The sequence below is a fragment of the Hemitrygon akajei genome, unplaced genomic scaffold (genome assembly GCF_048418815.1).
Source record: "Hemitrygon akajei unplaced genomic scaffold, sHemAka1.3 Scf000086, whole genome shotgun sequence".
Lineage (NCBI taxonomy): Eukaryota > Metazoa > Chordata > Chondrichthyes > Myliobatiformes > Dasyatidae > Hemitrygon > Hemitrygon akajei.
The window spans coordinates 2,569,572-2,591,941 of record NW_027331972.1 but is presented as its reverse complement, the minus strand read 5'-3'; the positions used below and the strand labels follow the sequence as shown (position 1 = coordinate 2,591,941).

At 43.5% G+C, this 22,370-nt stretch overlaps 1 non-coding gene across 1 annotated transcript; it reads right to left on the bottom strand.

Moving 5' to 3' along the window:
- Nucleotides 1-583: 583 nt before the first annotated feature.
- trnav-cac (transfer RNA valine (anticodon CAC)) lies at nt 584-656 on the bottom strand. Its single transcript has one exon. It is a non-coding gene; the product is annotated as a tRNA-Val (tRNA).
- Between the last annotated feature and the right edge of the window lie 21,714 nt (nt 657-22,370).

Sequence of the window (22,370 nt, the reverse complement as noted above, 5' to 3'; positions counted from 1 at the left end):
GAGAGAGAGAGAGAGAGAGAGAGAGAGAGAGAGAGAGAGAGAGAGAGAGAGAGAGAGAGAGAGAGAGAGTTGGGGGAGGCAGACTGAAAATTTGAAACCTAGAATATTGTGGTGGAGAATATGAACAGATGTCTGTATGGTGAGACGAGGAAGGAGTGGAATACAGGGAGGAGGGAAAAAGAATGCGATTTAACATTTTACGGTAGGTTTGAAATTTTGCAGCACACGGTTATTCTTCCTGATGTTTCTCTGGATGGGAACATTGAAATGTGAGCTCCGTTGAAACCACAATGCATCGTCATGCGACAATACATGACAATAGGTTTGAAGGCTAATTCTCCCGTTACGCAGTGTACGTTATCCACGAACCTCCTTAGGTTTAAATCCGTTTATGTTCTCCGGTAAATTATATATAATTACTGTTAATTCTTCTTTCTTTCATTTACCTTTCCCAGTTTTGAAATACAATGCGCTACTGATAGAAAACCGAACGTTCATTATAATTACACATGGATACAACACACTTGAACACAAACTGAAAAGTTGAGTGCCAAGTTCATTTGAAGCACTGAAGCCCAAACAAAGTTTCTGCCCGGGATTGAACTGGGGACCTTTCGCGTGTGAAGCGAACGTGATAACCACTACACCACAGAAACCCTGCAAAGCGCTCAATGCTTTGCGCTCTTGAGCAATGATCCGAAGCTCCCCCTCCAAGACATGCTCTGAAGTACAGCAATAAGTACAAAGCATTGCCCATCGTTCCTTTCCGTTTTCAGTAACAAGTATTACATTTATGCGCCATATAGAGAGATAGGTATTAACTATTTCCTGTGTGGTGTTGGTTCAAGCGCGACATGTATCAGTTAACTGAACTATGTTGCATATATGAGGCAAGGAATTAACACAACTTCGGTACTCGAGCTTCCGGCAGTCTCCACTAGGTGGTGATCCGGCCCACGTGATAAATTTAACAGTACCTTTGAGATTTCTCACCCTGTCTCTCTCATCCGTTCTCATCACCTCAGATTACAATTAATTGAAGCAAGTGAGTGAACCATGTGCCGATACATTTATAAGCAACAGGACGCGTTACAAGCCAGGGTTACTTGTGAGATGATGCCAGCTGTGAAGTTAAGACCAGTAGCGTATGCATCACGCATGCTCTCACCATTAGAACATGGGTATACTGTATGTGAGAAACACTTGTTAGCGGGTTTCTGGGCAGTACAACATTTCAACTACATAGTGGGACTTAATTCACTTACGACATTGACAGAACATACCCCCATACAATTATTGTTATATGGAAGGATAAAAGATGGCTCAGTAAGCAAAAACAGAATTGCCAGGTGGACATTGCTGTTGCAAGGGAGAAATATAACTGTAAAACGAGTAAGTGCCACCACTATGTTAGCTGACAACCTGGTGTACCAAGGTGGTGAACATGAGTGTCAGGTTCTGAGAGCAAATGATCCCAAGGGATCATTTGTATCAAAACAAACAGGAGGGGGTAGAGACAAATCAGACAAAATAATGCTTGAGACCAAAGACACAAAGGATAAGGGTAAACCCTATTTTAAAATTTTTGTGAATGGCTCCTCATCAGTACAGGATGGTGAGAGGAGAACTGGGTGTGGCATTTACGTAGAGGATGAACAGGGACAGGAAAGGTATAGCATAACTTTAAAGCTACCCAAAACCATAAGCGCACAAGCAGCAGAATTGGCAGCTGTAGCATATGTGGTTAGCCACCCAGAATATTTTCTACCTGGATCAGTCATACACTCTGATAGTATGTATGTTTGTAACAGTCTTACAGAACATTTGCTTCTGTGGGAAGCAAGAGGGTTTGTTTCAGCTGACGGAAAGCCCCTTCCATCTGCTGCTCTGCTGCAATATATATTTGAAGAAGCAAAGCGGAAAGAATATGGAGTTGTAAAGGTGAAAGCTTACTCTAAATTGTCCCCTGAGGGGAATAAAAAGGCTGATGAGTTAGCAAATGGGCAGGAATGGCAACCACGGATTGGGGAGATGGGAAGGCAGAAGGAACAGCAGATTAAGATTATGGATTTATCCGAGGAGCTGAAGAAGGATAAAGAATTTAAATAAAATAATAGAAGGAGTAAGGTTAAAAATGTATGAAGAATACAAGGGTGTACATGTTAAAGATGGAGTAGTCCTATATGAAGGAAAGTTGGTGGTTCCATAGTTAGGAAGAAATCAGATGACCCATGATTTATGGGGACACCTGGGAGCTGAAAGAACCCTGGAAAAAATCAAGGAGGTGTGTTGGTGGCCTGGGATGAAGGAGGATGTGGAACACTGTCAAGAATTGCTTGGTTTGTGCACAATATAATCCTGACGGAAATGTAAAGAAAGGAGCCCTCCGACATACCAGACCAGTGGAAGGACCTTGGACTAATTTGCAGATAGATTATGTTGGACCCCTGCCACCCACCACAGGAGGGTGCAAATATATCCTTGTAGTAGTAGGCACTTTCACCAAATGGGTGGATGCTTTCCCAACTAAAACTAACACAGCCAAAGCTACTGCAAAAATCTTACTGGAAAGGGTTTTCACTCGTTGGGGATTACCTCGGAGTATAGAGTCAGATAGAGGCACACATTTTACAGCCCAGATAATGCAAGATGCCATGGCACTTTTAGGAATTAAGCAGAGATTTCATATACCCTATAGACCACAGTCTAGTGGAATTGTGGAAAGAATGAACCGAACTTTAAACAAACATGATGGCCAAAAAGGTACAACAACATGGAACAACATGGCAAGCAGTTCTGCCTTCTGTGTTGATGGTAATAAGGAATACAGTGGCATCTTCAACAGGTTACACCCCTTATAAACTCATGACTGGAAGAAACATGAGAGGGTTAGAGGAGTTGTTAGGGTTAGCTTTGTCAGAACCTGAAATAGATGGGATTGTGTCAGAAAAGTGGGTACAACAGTTGGTAGAGACAGTGAAAGAGGCCAATTATGTGGCGGCTCATCAAATAGAAAAGAAGAAGCAGCAGAGTGAAGCCTACTTTCACTCAAAAGTGAGTCCCATAGAATTAAGCCCAGGACAAACAGTGATGATTAGAATACACCAACCCACTTCAATTTTAAATCCAAGGTTTGCAGGGCCCTATGAAATCATAGACAAAGCAAGTCCATCAGTATACAGGGTGCTAACCTCTCCAGATAAAAGTGGATGGTACCACATCAACCAGTTGAAATTGGTGGGGAAGAAACAGGAAAACTATCATCATCGACATGTAACTATTGATGTACATGATAGTCCCAATTTTGGAGACTTGACAATTGATGTACACAGTAGTTCTGATTTGGAAGATCTGAACTTGGAACAGTTATTCCAAGAAGATGGCAACAGATCTGACCAAGGAGGAGTTTTTTCCATTTTCTCAGTTTGAAAAACAGGGGAGAGGTGTAAATAAAACAAGGGGGAGAAATACATTGGTTGCTGCCTCCCCTGGCTTGAAACGAAATTGGGTGAGAAAAGAAGAACGACTTGAGTCCAGAGATGATTGGGAGCTTAGATTGCATGGGTTGGAAAAACAGATAGGAAACATGGATTTAAAGAAATACAAGGTTGAAACTGGAAATAAGAGCAGATATTACCCTTTGTGTATTTACAGATTTAATTCAAATGAAGAGAATAATGCATTTTATGGTGATGGAATTGACCATGACTGGGGTCATGTTTGGTTGTGCTTCCGAAACATTACTGCCGATGAACTTGTCAACAACAACGTCATTATATGAAGACTATTCGGTGATCAAAAGAAACGTTTCTCAACGGATACGGGTAATACGGGCGCATGTGGAAGAAATGGAAGACTCAAATTTGTATTATGCTGGGGTAGATGGTTTGATATGTGTGGATAACACATTAAATATTCCAGAGGGTACAAAGGTACAATTCCTATGTAATAAAATTTTGGAAGTGACATTGTTTAGTAACCCAGAGGGGATAATTATTAGTCGGTCTTTAGGTCCAATTATTGAGCAATCTTCAGGTGACGATGGCCACTGTAAGATTACAGTTCTGTTGGATCACTCTCATGTGAATATCGAGTGGGGTAGTAATCTGCACAAGAGATTCATCGATTGGGGTGGCCACATCAAGCGTTTCTCAAAGATAGCTTCTATTTTTATAAACTGTACACAGGAGGGTGTAGTACACAGGGAGAGTAGACTGGAGAGGACACTAAGGGACACGGGTAAGAGTTTCTGTCAGGGCCCAGGTCCTTTCATAGTTTTCAAAACTAATAAGAAATTGACCACTCACAACCCCAGTTAACTGAAACTACACCAGAGCCTAAACGTAGTGAGACTCGACGTAATACAAATGGGGTAGGGCTAGTGTTAGAGGATACAGGGGAATTTGACAACCTGGTACCAGGGTAGCAGCATATGAGGGTAATTTTTAATTTAACTGGAATAATGGTGCCTGAATGGTGCTCATCCGCAACAAAACAATTATTTACTCACCCTCTTGGGAGACAACTAGGCAGGAGTGAATTTGGGTCAGTTAAAACTAGAAAGAAGTGAGAACTATTGGAGTTACTGGGAGCAGGTTACGCATCAGGGATAGCAACGGTCAATACCTTAGATATAGCAGAACTGGAAAATCAGATACAGTCTCTTCAGCAAAAAAATGTGGGAGATTACTGGGGAGAATTATCAGGGTCAGATGCAAACTAGTCAGATAGGTGGGACTGCATCACAGGTAACACTGGATTCACTTAAAATTTTGAAACCACTTCAGGATACAACAAATTTGATAATTGACCGTATAGATTTCCTGTCTAAAGGAGCACATGAAGCAGAGATCTGTGCTACAGATACTAGTTGGTTGCTCACCGTGGTTGGTAGAAATATATTACAACTTGATGCACGTCAAGTACCAGATTGGATATCGGATGAGCAGTTACAAGAACTGGTTGGAGAAGAAGTTCCCTTATGTCACATTAGAAGTCTTACACTGACCAATAGGGTACTGGGTACTTGTGATGATGATAAAGGGAGGTTTCATGTGGGTGCAGTATTCCACATAATTTAACTTATTCCTTGAAAAGGGTTCACAATGTAGGTAAATATCATGACAATACTTGGATATCCTTAAGCAACCCACCAAAACATGCTATTGTTATTAATGGTATCAGAAAAGGAATAGATTTATCGAAATGCCATCGAGGGGGAAATCACTGGGCTTGTCCAGAAGAGATGACTAGACAAAACCTTGTGGATTGTGGATTTAATACCTATGAAAATTGCTCATTATCTATTTTGCCTGTGGATAATGATTCTTTTCTGCAGTATGCACTGGTGGAACAAACATGTAGCAAAATCAGCTATGAGGTATACCAAAAAATGGAAAGAGTGTCTTTTGGAAAGTCACAATATTGCACTTGAGGATGTGACTTTAAATTTGACTATTGGGGGACAAACTTTGCCTAAACCAGCAGTGGAGAAGGTAGTGGAGGAAAGTCTTTCAATCCAACGAACTGATACAGATCGATATTTGTGGGATTATGTTGTAACTGAGTTGCCACCGATTCCTCATTTGACTGCAGACTGGACACGAGTGGTGGAGGAGGCAAAGGAAATAATTCATCAGTGGGCTGAACATACAAATGATATTAAGACACATGCAGAGAAGGCAAATGAAGTGTTGAGCAAGTTCGACTTTTGGGGTAAATTTTGGAATTGAGGATCAAATGTTCAAATAAATCCATGGGTGAGAATAATCTCACATGTTGCAGTATAATTAATTTATTGTACACTGATGATTGTATTTCTGGACAGAAAGAATGACTATCTTCAAATCAGTGAATTCAAATGAATCAAGGACAATGGAAGCAGTCTTTGTTCTTGCCGTGTGCTTGGGGGATGGAGGCTGCCATTTTGTGAAGACACTCGATTCTCCATTTTGTGAGTTTGACATGCTGGGCTTGGTTAGTGTTTTAAAGAAGACACAAAGACCAGGTAATCTGATGGACTGGAGGTCATTTCCAAATAAGGAGTTCTTTGTGAGGTGTTCTTTGGTTGGCTATAAGATGCAGACTTGTGAATGCCAGAGGTGATTCAAGCTCATTGCTGACTGAGAACAAAGAGCCATGAGTCAGCAACTGTCCCTTGATGGGAAGAGGACAATAGATGGAGGCTGCTTGGACTAGAGCCAAAGACCAGGTGTTAAAGGCCAGACACATGACCTGCGGCCAATGACACGGGAATGCGACATTTGAATTGATAAGCAATGGATATAAAAGTGGATGCTTTGTGTGCGCCGGAGGCGGTAACTTCGAAGAATAACCATCGCAGTCACAAGCGAGAAGAACCCTGCGTGAAACACGTGGAGAGTGAGTCGGGACCACGAAGAACAAGGAACGCCTGGCCAGCGTAAATTCATCCGCCCTGGCAATACCTCTGCTATTCTTTGACTATCCAGGAGAGTCAGGGGTACTGAGCAGATGCGCGCACAAGGTATGTAATGTATACATTCACGTATTTGTTAGTTTGAACAATAAAGGTAATTGTCAGTAAATACAGATCTCTCTGTGCCTCACTCAGAATCGTTGGAAGAGGTAGAAGCGGTATATCTCTCTCCTCTCCTTTCCAACAGAAACGTTAACCAATGGATGTACATGACCCTCTACGGAAACGTTAACCAATGGATGTACATGACCCTCCATGGAAACGTTAACCAATGGATGTACATGATCCTCCATGGAAACGTTAACCAATGGATGTACGTGACCCTCCACGGAAACGTTAACCAATGGATGTACATGACCCTCCACGGAAACGTTAACCAATGGATGTACATGATCCTCCACGGAAACGTTAACCAATGGATGTACGTGACCCTCCACGGAAACGTTAACCAATGGATGTACATGATCCTCCACGGAAACGTTAACCAATGGATGTACATGATCCTCCACGGAAACGTTAGCCAATGGATGTACATGACCCTCCATGGAAACGTTAACCAATGGATGTACATGATCCTCCACGGAAACGTTAGCCAATGGATGTACATGACCCTCCATGGAAACGTTAACCAATGGATGTACATGACCCTCCATGGAAACGTTAACCAATGGATGTACGTGACCCTCCACGGAAACGTTAACCAATGGATGTACGTGACCCTCCACGGAAACGTTAACCAATGGATGTACATGACCCTCCATGGAAACGTTAACCAATGGACGTACATGATCCTCCCCGGAAACGTTAACCAATGGATGTACGTGACCCTCCACGGAAGACATCCCGACAATCGGAGCAGATTGGTTGTCGACAAGAAAGCGGCCTACGCCACGCTTAAAGTTGGAGACCGCCTCCCGGAAACAGAGTGGCTCCTTGGGCAAAACTGACATGGTGGTGCATTAAAAACATCAAAAATGGAAAATGAAAGGCCAGCAAATTCAAAAAGAGGCAGAAAATACCAACAGAAACCAGAAACTCTCCAACACCTTACAGAATCCTGCAACAGTTTAATTCAATCCGATTACTTACGTGGGCGCCATCAAGTGGCAAACATCATTCACCAAAATTATGCTTTAAATACAAATTCATGAAAGATACCATACATCACTATAAATACAGTCCTTATCCACTTTTAAATTCAGAGTCTATGACGGCGGATCCATGAATAGAATAAAACAATACCTGATATCCGACCTGATATAATATTGCAGGATAAAGAAGCAAGAACAGTGTAATGAATACATTACGAACAACACATAACTTACAGAAATCAATAAGGATAATGCCAGAAATATGCTGACTTAAAAGAGGAATTGGAAGTCCATGGTACATTAACAGGGTAAACATTGTCCACAATTGTTATCATCTCAAAATCAGTACACAATGACATTAAACAATTAGGCCCGCCTAGCAATATTTATGTAAATCTCAATAAAGCCACAACACTAAACACCACCAGAATGGTCTGAATGTTTATAACAATTGAGAAATCGTTGTGCTTACCACTGTCAATATTTGAGGTTTACTCTAAGTTCGTGCAGACAGTTGATGGTCCTTTTTTATTTCATTATAGTGCAAAAGACTGAACTAACGAACGAGTTGCATTTTCGCCGAGTTCGTCTTCAATGTTCTCAGATCAGGAACAGCTCCATCATTTTGGAAACAGGTGTGGCAGTAAGGAAAGCAGGGTTGTAGTGAAACAAATAAAATATTAATTAGGACGAGTTTAATCATTGGTAGAAGGTGGATGTCTCGGGCAGCGGGTGCCGTAGGGTTTGTTCCTGTGCTGTGTTTCTCTGGGGCTCTAAACCAGCTTTATTCTCCCCGCTGCCACGTTCTCCGATGACTTGTGAAGATGGACAGCACTCCGACCCCCACTGAGAAGAACTTAGATATTCTGTTTATTAATTAGTTGAATAATTGACGTGAGCGGATATTTCGCTGCGCTGATGAACTGCACTCTGAACTTGGACTGAGTCACTGCATAAATAAACGTGTTTGTGCAGCAACTTAATATCATCAGCATGTATCCGGTGTGTTTAAATATGTATTCTGTAACATTGTAATTACTTTGATCCAATCCCGCAATGGTGTAGTAAAGGAATTCAGCAAGTGTTACCGACCACAGGATGATGAAGCTTCCGGAGATGGTGAGAAGTAAGATCACAGACCTCCTCCTGCTCTCCATCTCTGGGTCACTGTGGTCCTCCGCCTTGCTCTGACCCCTCAGCCCCTTACGAACTCGACTAGTCACTAAAATGTGTCTGATTGTCAGAGCATTCAACAGTAGTACCAATACGAACGGGAGTAATGGCGTTAGAACAGTAGAAAGCCAGTTATATCCCACCCAGCCGGGATCCGTATAGTAGCCCGGCTTTATAACACAGTCCCAGGGTACGTTGTCAATCACTTTCAGAGGACGGTATCTGAAGAATTCGGGCACATTTTTAACACAGATCAGAACGCCAGTTGTTGTGAGAACCACAGCCGCAGTTTTCCCGGTGCAATATTTTGCTTTCAGCTTCTGGCAACAGATGGCGACAAACCGATCAACGGTGAAAGTGACAGTGAAGCAGACAGAACAGTCAGTGGCTGCAAATCCCAGAGCGGAGATCACACTGCATGCGGGGGTGATGTCCAGGAAAGTCCCGGGGAAATAATAATAACTGATCCGCCACAGTATGACATCAAAGATGATGGTTAGTAGATCCGCCGTTGCCATGGCCACCAGGTAGCGAGTGGTGCAGGTGGAAAGGCCGCACTTTCCTCGAGACAGTATCACTATTGCTGCTAAATTCACTGGGGAGAGGGAACAAAAAGAATGAGTAAATTACTGTCTCAACACGCCCTGCGTCACTGAGCAAAGATAAGCTGGAAACTGAGAAGAATCAAACTTTACAGACAGCTCATTTTTGGAGGTTTAAAAGGCGTAAAGCGCGAGTCACAGATGCCTGAATCGCGTGCACGTTGGGTGAAAGAGAGCGGTGATTCGCTACTGGAAGAGGAGCAGTATTTGGAAAGCACACATTGTCAACTGGTTGCCGAGGGCGTTTTGGACAAATCAGTTAAACTCTCCTTAGCCTCAGGTTTCGACTGATGTGTAAAAAGGCTGCATATATCGGCATCTTTTTCAGCGATTGTTATGGCCGCGTTCCCGACACTTACGTGTTGTCATACACCCATACAGCGAAGCCCTGCCTCTGCCCATTTACAAAGTTCAACTTTCAAAACTATTATTTCTTTCATTCGCCTGCCTCGTCTCCTTCTGGACTCCTCGTTCTTCACCCGCCCACGGAGGTCCCATTTGCTCATATTTTAAATTCTGAAACCACTTTGGACCTGAGTCCTTCGCAGTTTGTTAAAGCATTCGATCAGAAACTTCCAATTTTCGCTCCAAAAAATTTTTCCTGATCCGCAGAATGTTTCATGTATTATGCACGTTAGTGCTTAACCTTTCCAATTTCCAGAGGAAATACGATGCAGGTACTTCAAATTATCTGCCTTTTAGAGGTTGTGCCAAACCTCTGCACCGTTTTCTCTGAATGGTTTCATGCCTAGTACTCCACGGTGTAGTATCGCATAGAACTTATCCCGCTCATCTGACCTCCATTTTGTTTGTTGAATTAGTTGAATAATTGACAGGAGCGGATATTTCGCTTCGCTGATGAACTGCTCTCTGTATTTGGACTGAAAGTGTTTATGCAGCAACTTAATATCATCAGCATGTATCCGGAGTGTTGAAGTATGTATTCTGAATCATTGTAATTATTGTGATACAGCCCAATAAAGGAATTCGGCAACATTTACCGACCTCAGGATGATGAAGCTCCCGGAGATGGTGAGAAGTTGAGATCACAGACCTCCTCCTGCTCTCCATCTCCGGGTCACAGCGGTTCTCCGCCTTGCTCTGACCCCTCAGCCCCTTACGGACGCGACTCGTCACTAAAATGTGTCTGACTATCAGAGCGTTCAACAGTAGTATTAACAGGAACGGGAGTAACGGCGTTAGAACAGCAGAAAAATATCTAAATCCCATCCACCCAGGGTCGGTATAGTAGCTTGGTTTTCGAATACAGTCTCAGGGTATATTGTCGCTCACTTTCAAACGATGATAACTCAAGCAGGAGGGCACATTTTTAAACAGAGCGGAGCACCAGTTGTTGTCAGAACCACTGTGGTAGTTTTCCCGGTGCAATATTTTGTTTTCCGCTTCTGGCAACAGATGGCGACAAACCGATCAAATCTAAAAGAGATAGCGAACCAGACAAAACTTTCTATGCCTGCCCTTTTATGACAGGGGTCGCACCACACACGGGGATAATGACAGAAAGGTTGCAGGGAAGTAGTAATAACTGATCCGTCACAGTAGGACATTAAAGATGATGGTTAGTAGATCCGCCGTTGCCATGGCCACCAGGTAGCGAGTGGTGCAGGTGGAGAGGCCGCACTTTCCCCGGGACAGGATCACTATCGCCACTAAATTCACTGGGGAAACAGCAGAAAGAATGAGTGAATTACAGTCTCGCGGCTCCGTGCGTCTCAGGGCACAGATAAAATTTTGCTTATTTCTCTTTTCTGGAGGTTTAAACGCTGTAAAGCGGGAGTCCCCGATGCCTCACACGAGAGCATGCTGGGTGAAAGGGTGCAGTACGTCGATAGTGGAAGAGGAACAGTATTTGTGGAGAGGGCATTGTCAACTGATCGCCGAGGACGCTTTGGAAATATCAGTAAAAGTGTCACACCATCAAGTTTTCGACAGATGTGTCAAGCCTGGAAATTTCAGCAACTTTCTCAACGATGGTTATTGCTACGTTCCTGTCACTTCCTAACAGTCTCTCCATAGAGCGAGGCCCCACTCGCTTAGGTTCTGTTCATGAACCTTACCCTGTCTGGCCTCTACCGTCATATCTGAGTTGACTCTTAACTTTTTCTTCACTACACAGATAACAGGGCGTGGAAACAAACACTGGTACACCAAAACCCACACAAAAACACGGTCAGATGTTTCGAAGCCTAACACGCAAGTGATGTCTACCACTCTGCCCTGAAACTCCTCTGGGATTTGCTTTACGTGTTCCCTTCAAACCGGCAGCAGATTCTTCAAGCACAGCGCAATACCTTCCAAACGGAGTTTAAAGCTTGTTGCATTATTGATGCGCAATAATGCCAAGTTGTTGAGCGCGCTGGGTTATCGGAATTTCCTTTGACAGCGGCTTTGCATTGATAAATCCAAGCTGCCTGCCATGAATGCGCAAAATGAATCGATCTCCCCGATCTTCGACATAACATCTGTTTCAACTGCCGGTTTATTTACAGCGGAGCGGGGGGGGGGGGGGGGGCACGAATTAAAATGAAAGGGCAGTTCCAAACGAGCACAGAGTTTTGCCACAACGTCTGCACCGCACTCTCTGATACATCGGGATCACAACGCTGTCGGTCACTGAACGAGTCCGAAGACCTCGCACACGGAAAGACAAATGTTCGTCGCCTGTGCTCCTACCTGGAACGCCAATAACGGCAATGATCATGAACCATATCTTTCTGACAGTGTATATTGTTTCACGCATGCTGTGTTAGATTCAGCCTGTCTTCCAGCTGCCCGCGATCTCTCTGAGGAAACTCTCCACGGTGATTTATTTATATTCGCTCCAGAACACTGAATATTTAACAATACACAAGGCTGACGTGTCCTCCAACAGCTGTGGATAAAAAAAACATGATGTAATTCAATTAAAATCCCAGTTGTCATGAGGCATGGATAGATTGACACGAAATTGCAAAATCTCGAAGACGAAGAAACGATGACTCGACTAGTCAGTGAATGTTGTTGCGAGACACTCTCAGGATCACCTCTCGAGTTCGTGATTGTTATTGTTGATCTTGTCCATTCCAAGACTCCATGGACTGTGTTGTCACAGACCAGTGCTGCACGGTTATTGGTCTGCTGTGTTTCACTCTGCGAATTGTCTCGGTTATACATCTTGCAAAAGAAATTTCTTTAAAAATTGCTGTTTGCACGTTACTGGAAAATCGTGAGAGGCTGAAACTAACACCACATCCAAATTGCTGATTAAATTAATTACAACACACACAAAATAATAGACGAACTCAACAGGTCAGGCAACATGTCTGGAAATGATAAACTGTCGAAGTCTCTGGCCGAGACCATTCATCACGTGAATTAACGCTTCGTCGAGCTCCACGGCTCCACCAACAAAAAGTAGATATTTGCAGTGGCCAAACATTTCAAATCATATCCCCATTCTCTTTTCGGACGTCGGTCCATAGCCGCCCTTTCTGGCACGACGAGGCCACTCTCCGGCTCGGGAATTAACACCTTCCATTTCTGCTCGGTTGCAGGCACAGTTGTGTCTTTTTCACCACACAGCTGGTATGTGCAGGCTACGTGACATCCTCGGTGATGCCGAGGAACTTGAATCTGTTTACCCTCTCAAACCCAAATCCATTGATATCAAATGGCCCGTCTCCATTCCTCCATGTAATCCACACCCAGGTCCTTTGGTTTTGCGACATTTATGGAGAGTTGTTGTTTTTCTTTTCTTGGCACCACTTTATCAATGAGGTGACTTCTTCCCCGTATGCCACCTCGTTATTTTTTGAGATAATGCCAATCAATGTTGCGTTGTCGGCAAATTTAATTCGCAGATTGGAGCGGAGGGGCGAAACCATCATGGGTGTACAGGGAGTGAAGGAGGTGACCCAGTACGTAGCCCTGAGGGGCACCTGTGTTGATAGTCAGAGGGTTGGAGGTGAGGAAGCCCACACTTACAACCTGCTGGCCATCTGATAGGAAGTCCAGGATCCAGCTGCCCAGGGCAGGGTCAAGGCCGAGATCTCTGAGCCTGGATGGAGCGATGCTTTCCTTATTTGGCGATCCTGCATTTGTCTGAACCAGGGCACTGCGGAGGTTACCACAGGTACACAGGTATTTTATGTTAAACCGGCTGATGAGGACAATTGTTTACGGAGTTGAATGTATAAATGACAGAAAATATCATGCCAGTATTTACAACGGACAGAATTGTGTTGATGGTTGTGCTCGTCACAGCAGGGCAATGAATGGAGGCCTTATCAGCCCATTCACGCACGCACACACGCACACACACACACACACACACACACACACACACACACACACACACACACACATACAGATACTACAGATGTAGGGAAGATAATTAAAGAGATGGAGCGAACCGAGGACAGCGCTGGACTTTAAGGTGTCGAAAATAAATATTATACAGTCAAGGCTGATCAAAATGACGAAAACATTGATGTCATCTAGGTCTGATGTACTCAGCGGGTAAGCTTTATATCTGTTGGCACATAGTCGGGCGGGGGGGGGGGGGGAGGGGGGGTTGGGTTTGTTGCCTGAGCGGTGACGCCAGTTTCTCAGTAATTTATCAGTCAGCCGCGTGCTGCAATGTGGATCATTGGATTATTCCAAATGTGAAACCTGAGCTTCCCTCACATTCCTACTCAAAACCACTTTCAATGCTACACAGATTTAGGCTGTCACTATATTATCAGTGAACATGGATGGGGAGATACAGACCAGTCTGAAGCTCACACAAGAAAACAGAAATGAATGAGATATTATTTATGAGTGGGACATTACTCGAATAAGCCCACTCTCTGGTGCACATTCTGGAGCAGATAAAAGAATCGGCAAAGAGTGCAGCGATACGCGGTGAAGGTAGCAACTTGGAATGGTTGAGGGAAATATATTCATATAAATGCTGCTGGAACATGAAACGCGCTGCCTCGCTGTCTTTTATTTCTATAATTTTATGAATTTACCTACGCACTTAGGTATTTAAATTAAATAATTTATTTAATTACTTCATATTCAATCAACATTGAAATTGTTGTGTTGGCAAGCCTCAGGAAGTGACTTGTCAGGTGCTGTTCGACTGGCTCAATGTAATGGAGTAAAGAGTAGCGTGCAGAATGATGCCGGGCCATACGGGTTGTTTGCAGCTGATTTGAGCGTCCTGTGGACCACAGGGTAGGCTTATTCAGAAAGTCAGAAGACACGTGATCCAGGGGGGTTTGGCCGGGTGGATTCAGAATTAGCTTTCCTGCAGAAATCAGAGGCTCGTGGTGGAGGGAGCACATTCGAATTGGAGGGTTGTGATTAGTGGTGTCCCACAAGGGTCAGTTCTAGAGCCTCTAATTTTCGTGATTTTTATTAACGACCTGGACGTGGGGGTAGAAGAGTTGGTTGGCAAGTTTGCAGACGACACAAAGGTAGAAAGTGTTGTGGATAGGGTTGAGGATTGTCGACGATTGCAGAGAGACATTGATAGGATGCAGACGTGGGTTGAGAAGTGGCAGATGGATTTCAACACGGAGAAGTGTGAGGTGGTACACTTTGGAAGTACAAAGTCCAAGACAGAGTACAAAGTAAATGGCAGGATGCTTGGGAGTGTGGAGGAGCAGAGGGATCCGGGGGTACATGCCCACAGATTCCTGAAAGTTGCCTCACAGGTAGATAAAGTAGTTAAGAAAGCTTATGGAGTTTTAGCTTTCATATGTCGAGGGGAAGAGTTTAAGAGTCGCGGGGTAATGATGCAGTTCTATAAAACTCTGGTTAGGCCACACTTGGAGTACTGTGTCCAGTTCTGGTCGCCTCACTATAGAAAGTACGTGGAAGCATTGGAAAGGGTACAGCGGTGTTTTACCAGGATGCTGCCTGCTTTAGAGAGTATGGATTATGATCAGAGATTAAGGGAGCTGGAGCTTTACTCTCCAGATAGAAGGAGGATAAGAGGAGACATGATAGAGGTATACAAGATTTTAAGATGAATAGATAGAGTGGACAGCCATCGCCTCTTCCCCAGGGCACCACTGCCCAATACAAGAGGACATGACTTTAAGTTCAGGGGAGGAAAGTTCAAGGGGCATATTAGAGGAAGGTTTTTTGCTCAGAGAGTGTTTGGTGCGTGGAATGCACTGCCTGAGTCACTGGTGGAGGCAGATGCATTAGTGAAATGTAAAAGACTACTGGACAGGTATATGGAAGAATTTAAGGTGGGGTTTATATGGGAGGTAGGGTTTAAAGGTCGGCCAAGCATTGTGGGCCGAAGGGACTACACTGTGCTGTATTGGTCCATGTTCTATGACTCGGAACACAAGATCCCTCTGATCCTCCACACCACCATGAATCTTATTATTAATACAATATTCTTCCCTCATATTTGACCTATCAAGATGAACCACTTCACCCTTAACTGGGTTCAACTCCATCTGCCACTTCTCAGCCGAGGTTTGTATCCTATCAATGTCCCTCTGTAGCACCTACAGCCCTGTGAAGGGCTATCTTCACACTACCCAGAATACCCCCAAAATTTGTGTCATCAGCAAACTTACTAACCAATCCTTCCACTTCCTCATATAGGTCATTTATAAAAATCACGAAGAGTAATTTTCCCAGAAAGGATTCCTGTGTCACACCACTGGTCACCGACCACCATACAGAATGTGACCCGTCTACAACCACATTTTGCCTTCCTGGGCAAGCCAGTTCTAGATCCAGAATGCAAAGTCTCCTTACTTTCCTCAATAACCTTTGCATGGGGTACCTTATCAAATGCCTTGCTGAAATCTATATACCAACATCTACTGTTCTTCCTTCATCAATGTGTTTAGTGTCATCCTCAAAAAATTTGATCGGGCTCCTAAGGCGCGACCAGCTCTTAACAACCCCATGCTGACTATTCCTGATCATATTATACCTCTCCAAATGTTCATAAATCCGGCCTCTCAGGATATTCCCCAACAACTTACCAACCACAGAATTAAGAATCACTGGTGTATAATTTTCTGGGCTATCTCTGCTCCCTTTCTTGAATAAGGGAACAACATGCGCAATCCTTCAATACTATGGAAGCTCTCCCGCACCCATTGATGATGCAAAGATCATCGCCAGAGGCTCAGCAATCTCCTCCCTCGTCTCCCACAGTAGCCTGGGTTACACCTCATTAAGTCACGGCGACTTATCCAACTTGATGCTTTCCAAATGCTCCAGCACATCCTCTTTCTTAATATGTACATATTCAAGCTTTTTCAATCTGCTGTACGTCATCACTACAATCACCAAGATGCTCTTCCATAGTGAATATTGAAGTAGAATAATCATTAAGTACCTCTGCTATTTCTTCCGGTTCCATTCACACTTTCCCACTTTCACACTTGCTAAGTCCTATTCTTTCACGTCTTGTCCTATTTCTCTTCACATACTTGTACAATGCCTTAGGGGTTTCCTTAAACCTGCCCGCCAAGGCCTTCTCACGGCCCCTCTGGCTCTCCTAATTTCTTTCGTAAATTCCTTCATGTTAGCCTTATAATCTTCCATATAACCGTATATAACCATAAAACCATATAACAATTATAGCACGGAAACAGGCCATCTCGGCCCTTCTAGTCCATGCCGAACGCTTACTCTCACCTAATCGCACTGACCCGCACTCAGCCCATAACCCTCCATTACTTTCCTGTCCATATACCTATCCAATTTTACTTTAAATGGCAAAACCGAACCTGCCTCTAGCACTTCTACTGGAAGCTCATTCCACACACTACCACTCTCTGAGTAAAGAAATTCCCCTTCGTGTTACCCTTAAACTTTTGCCCCCAAACTCTCAAATCATGTCCTCTTTTTTGAATCTCTCCTACTCTCAATAAAAAAAGCCTATCCACGTCAACTCGATCTGTCCCCCTCACAATTTAAAAAACCTCTATCAAGTTCCCCCTCAACCTTGTACGCTCCAAAGAATAAAGACCTAACTTGTTCAACCTTTCCCTGTAACTTAGGTGCTGAAACCCAGGTAACATCCCAGTAAATCTTAAATATGCTGAAATAAAGGAAGAAATTGAAAGACTATGGTACATGAACAGAGTATAAATTTTCCTGAGTTTAATATCTACAACTGGTTCCATCCTAATGTTACTGCACAATAACAGTAAGCAATTGCATCTGCATTAACGTTTATCTAAATTTCCAGAAAGCCACAATACTAAACACCACTGGAATAGTCCGCAAGTTCCTAGCGATTGAGAAAGAGTGTGCTTGTCAATGTCGACAGCTCAGGTTTTACAGGTTTAGACGAGAAACAATAAATAAATAATAATAAATATGCTATTGTAATGGAGTAAATGCAGAGGAGATTCCACATGCAGTTTGCTCAGATGGAAATTTATTAGAAATCAGGAGGCGAGATGACATTCTTTCCCACAAGCAGAGAACGCACTGAGTTTTTCCATAGAAGTCTGCAAAGACTATTATCAGAATTCCCGAGGTCTGCAGTGTTAAAAGCTTCTCCATAGCCGGCCTATCCAAAGCGAAGGACATGCGCAAGGTTTACTGCAGGTTTCGGTAGACTGTTAACTTTATTTTTTTTTTCATTTCCTTCTTCTGCAAAATGACTGCAGTAACGAATGAGTTGCATTTCTGCCGATTTGGTCTCGAATGTCCTCAGATCTTGAGCCGCTGTGTTGTTATCGAAAGGGATGTGGCGGTGACGAGAGCGGGAACTTGGTGTAAATAAGTAGGAGGTGGATGTTTCAGACCGCGGGAGCCCATTTGGTCCGCTGCACTCTCAGTGTTCATACGTTAGTGAAACCAAAGGCAGCTTGGGCAGTCGGTCTGAGGAACGCTTGTGCTCAATACAAACCGGTAGGCGAGAACCCGTAAAGGATGGCCAAGTTAATGCTACTTCCATCTCTCTGAATCAATAGCCAAGCCGTGTTTGTCTTCCACACACCCTCATTCTCTGAATTTCAATTTAGTACCGCTGTCTCTTGTCCCAGTTCCGAGGGTGAGTATTGGCATAGTAAGACAAGTAACTGGTTGGTAGTTGCAGCAATGTGGCTGGAAATTAGAGACGCAGAAATAATATTATATATGTACTGTATTTAGGTACGAAAAGCGGCAGGTAATTAATGGATTATATTTACGGTATCGTACGTTCTGCTCAATTCATAAATCCTCTGAGAAATGTATAATATTTTTTGGACCAGGCTTATGCTGGTTGCTAATCTGATGCAATGTACTTTAATGGCTTCTTTAACAAATACACTTCTCGGATGACAAGAAAATTTTTCGACGTGGGAACTCTTGCATATGATCTAACAAAGAGGCAGGCTTGTTCAGTAACGTTACGTGTTCCGGCTAATCCTGAGTGCAAAAAAAAACACAATTTGTATGTATATTCCTCGTTGCGATCTCTCAGTTACAGAAAGGAGGAAATGCACTGCAATCCAAAATTGATGCGGAAAGGGCAAAAGGTCTACCAATGCGCAACTTGGCGTGAGAACGAACGGCAATGATTTTGCACAGTCCTGTGCATACTGCATCTGTGTGGTAAATGGGTGCACGGTGTTTGTGTGGAATAGACACCGCTAGCCTCAACGGTGATCTATGTGAATTGAATGTTCGCAGAGTTAAATGAATACATCAAATCTACACCTACTTGTGAGACGGACAGAGTTTCTGAGTCACTGCAGGGACTGTGTTATCTGAAGCATATCATTGTTAGAATGGATGGAGTGTTTGAGTTCTTCATGAATATCCTCAGATCCTGGCCAGCTGCATCACAGGATGTTATAGGAAACAAGAGAAGAGATTGTTGTGAACTCGACAGAGAACTTTGTGCCCTCCTTAGCAAAAGATAATGTTTCTAAAGTCTGGGAGATAGCTGAAGTTTTGTCATGGTATATACGCCAGGGTAGATGCGCTTTTCAATGGTGGGGAGTCAGCTAATGGTGGGATTCAGATGGGCAGGATTTGCCCGCAGATACATATAAAGTCGCCGGCAGGGGGGCAGTTTGACAGAGTGGAAAAAGAAGTGACAGGTTGAATACAGCGTCTGGATGTGTGGAGGATGCACTTTAGAACCATAAGACCGTAAGACAAAAGAGCAGAAGTCGGCCATTCGGCCCATCAAGTCTTCTCCGCCATTTCATCATGAGCTGATCCAATCTCCCGTTTAGTCCCATTCCCCCGCCTTCTCACCATATCCTTTGATGCCCTGACTACACAGATACCTATCGATCTCTGCTTTAAATGCACCCAATGACTTGGCCTTCACTGCCGCCTTTGGCTACAAATTCCAGAGATTCACCACCCTCTGGCTAAAAAAAAATCTCCGTATCTCTGTTCTGAATGGGCGCCCTTCAATGTTTAAGTCATGCCCTCTCGTACTAGACTCCCCCACCATGGGAAACAACTTTGCCACATTCACTCTGTCCATGCCTTTCAACATTGGAAATGTTTCTATGAAGTCCCCGCTCATTCTTCTAAACTCCAAGGAGTACAGTCCAAAAGCTGTCAAACCCTCTCGTTCCCGGAATCATTCTAGTGAATATTCTCTGAACCCTCTCCTACGTCAACACATCCTTTCTTATATAAGGAGCCCAAACGAACGAACGGCTAATGTGTAGAAAGTCGGAAATAAGAGATGCATATGGAGTTATGTCCTTGTTCTGGAGTTCTTGATAACCTTGCAGGTTATTTCAGTATTAAAGAGGGCAAATGCAGTTTTGACATTTATTTCTGGAAGCCTCGAATTTGACGACAGAGAAGATGTGGCAGCATTGGGTGTAGTGAAGAAAAATAGAGGGTTAAAAATTCTAACTGATTCTAAGGCAAGGAAAGAGATTGTGGTTGAGTAATAATCTCCCAAGAGAGAAAGCCAGAAGAGTTCGATAGAACGAATGGCACAATTCTTCTGCTATTTTAACTGATGTAATGCTCTTATACCATGGAATTTGACCGTCTGAATTAACCATCTGGCCTGCGCACAAAGCCCTTCTGAAGTGCCTGTTGAGTGATTCTTCGTTGACATTCTCTTGAAAACACCCAGGGAAATGAGGAATAAAGGCGGGTTGCTCACAACTTCATGCAATACACCTTTAGAAATGGACTTTCGGCAGACGATAATTGTGGCATGTTGAGCCATTCTCTTTGTCAACGCAGTATTTCCGCTAGTTGTTCTGTTTCTTTCTGTCACCGAGAAATAACGGCTTGGTAGTTCACCTGAACAATGGCCAATCACGCTGGGGTGCGGGATCCATTGTCGAAAGTAGTGTGGCGATGATGAGCGGAAATGCGATGAAATAAAAATAAGAGAAATGTGAGCTTAATCACTGGTAGCAAGTGCACGTTGGGGCTGCAGGTGACGAAGGGTTTGTCCTGTGCTCTGTTTCTCTCGGGCTCTAAACCTGTTTCATGCTCCCCGCTGACGTGTTCTCCGATGACCGTCTGAGGGAAAACACCGCAACCACCTCCGAGAAGAACTTAGATATTTTGTTTATCAATTAGTTGAATAATCGATGTGAGCGGATATTTCCCTGCGCTGATGAACTATTCTCTGAATTTGGACTGAGTTATAAATAAACATGTTTGTGCAGCAATTTAATATCAACAGCATATATCCCGACTGTTGAAATATTAATTCAGAATTGCTGTAATTATTTGGATCCAATCCAGCAATGGTGTAATAAAGGAATTCGGCAACTTTCACCGACAACTCTGACCCCTCAGCCCCTTACGGACGCGACTACTCACTAAAATGCGACTAACTGTCAGAACATTCAACAGTAGTATTAACACGAACGGGGGTGACGGCGTTAGAATGATAGAAAACCATCTTTTTGCCACCAACGCGAGATCCGTATAGTATCCGGGCTTGGGAATACAGTCACAGGTTATGTTCTCAACCACTTTCACTGGATGATATCTAAAGAAGACAGGCAGAATTTTTTTTAAAAAAAGGAGAACGCCGGTTGTTGTCAGAACCACAACCGCAGTTTTCCAGGTGCAATTCTTTGCTCTCTGACTCTGACAACAGATGGCGACAAACTGATCAAATGTAAAGCCGACGGTGAACCAAACAGAACAGTCAGGAGGGACTATGACGTCAGTAACAGGCTGTCGCAGTCTGCTCCAGAATGGGTGAAGTCTAAGGCTTTTCGATTTCCAAAAGTTTGGATTACTCGTGGATATTGGGCACGACGAATGTGTGACTGTCACTTCCTATCATCCATCGGTGGATTTTGGGATATCCCGTGGGACCACGTGTGTTACCCCTTGGCTGGGAATGTTGGGTGGTAAACGCTTGAAGACGATATTCCAGCGACAGGTCACTTTTGGTGATAATTCATCTGTAGATTTGGAACGACTCGACTGACAAGATCCTCGACGACAGATATTTCGTTTTACCATCGTAGAACCTGTGGATTTTGACGTGAATCGCCCTCACTCTACATTCCACTCCGGATTATATATCTCTCTCCTAATATTCATTCCGTGGATAACTGAACCTTACTAATTTGCCATCTTAAAACTTTAATTACTATTCCTAAGCTTGACAGTTACACATATAGACACATAACCCCGTTAACTTTCGTTTATCTCGTTAAGTTGCTATATTATAAGTAGATTCTAATGAAGATAGAGGTTTTGAACATTAAAACGGGACTCAGTGTGAAATCTCTTGCTGCTGGTTTGTTTCTAAAACGTTACAGTTCGTAACACCTCAAAGCATCTACCTCTTTTGTGGTTTCTCCAATATGCTGCAGCATGATTCTAAGTGCTTCGAGACTCATTGTTGCAGAGCTGGATATCGCATAAGCTTTATCCCGACTGATCTCTATCGGACACCGTAGGGTTTGCTCTTATTTCCCTCGACACTTCGCGGATAATCGGGCGTAGAAACAAAACCTGATACATTAAAGAAGGGCACAGACCCTTGTTTTAAATTGCGAAGGTCGGAGTTCAACACGCAAATGACGTTTACAAATTTCCCCTGAATGTCACCGAGGTTTCGCA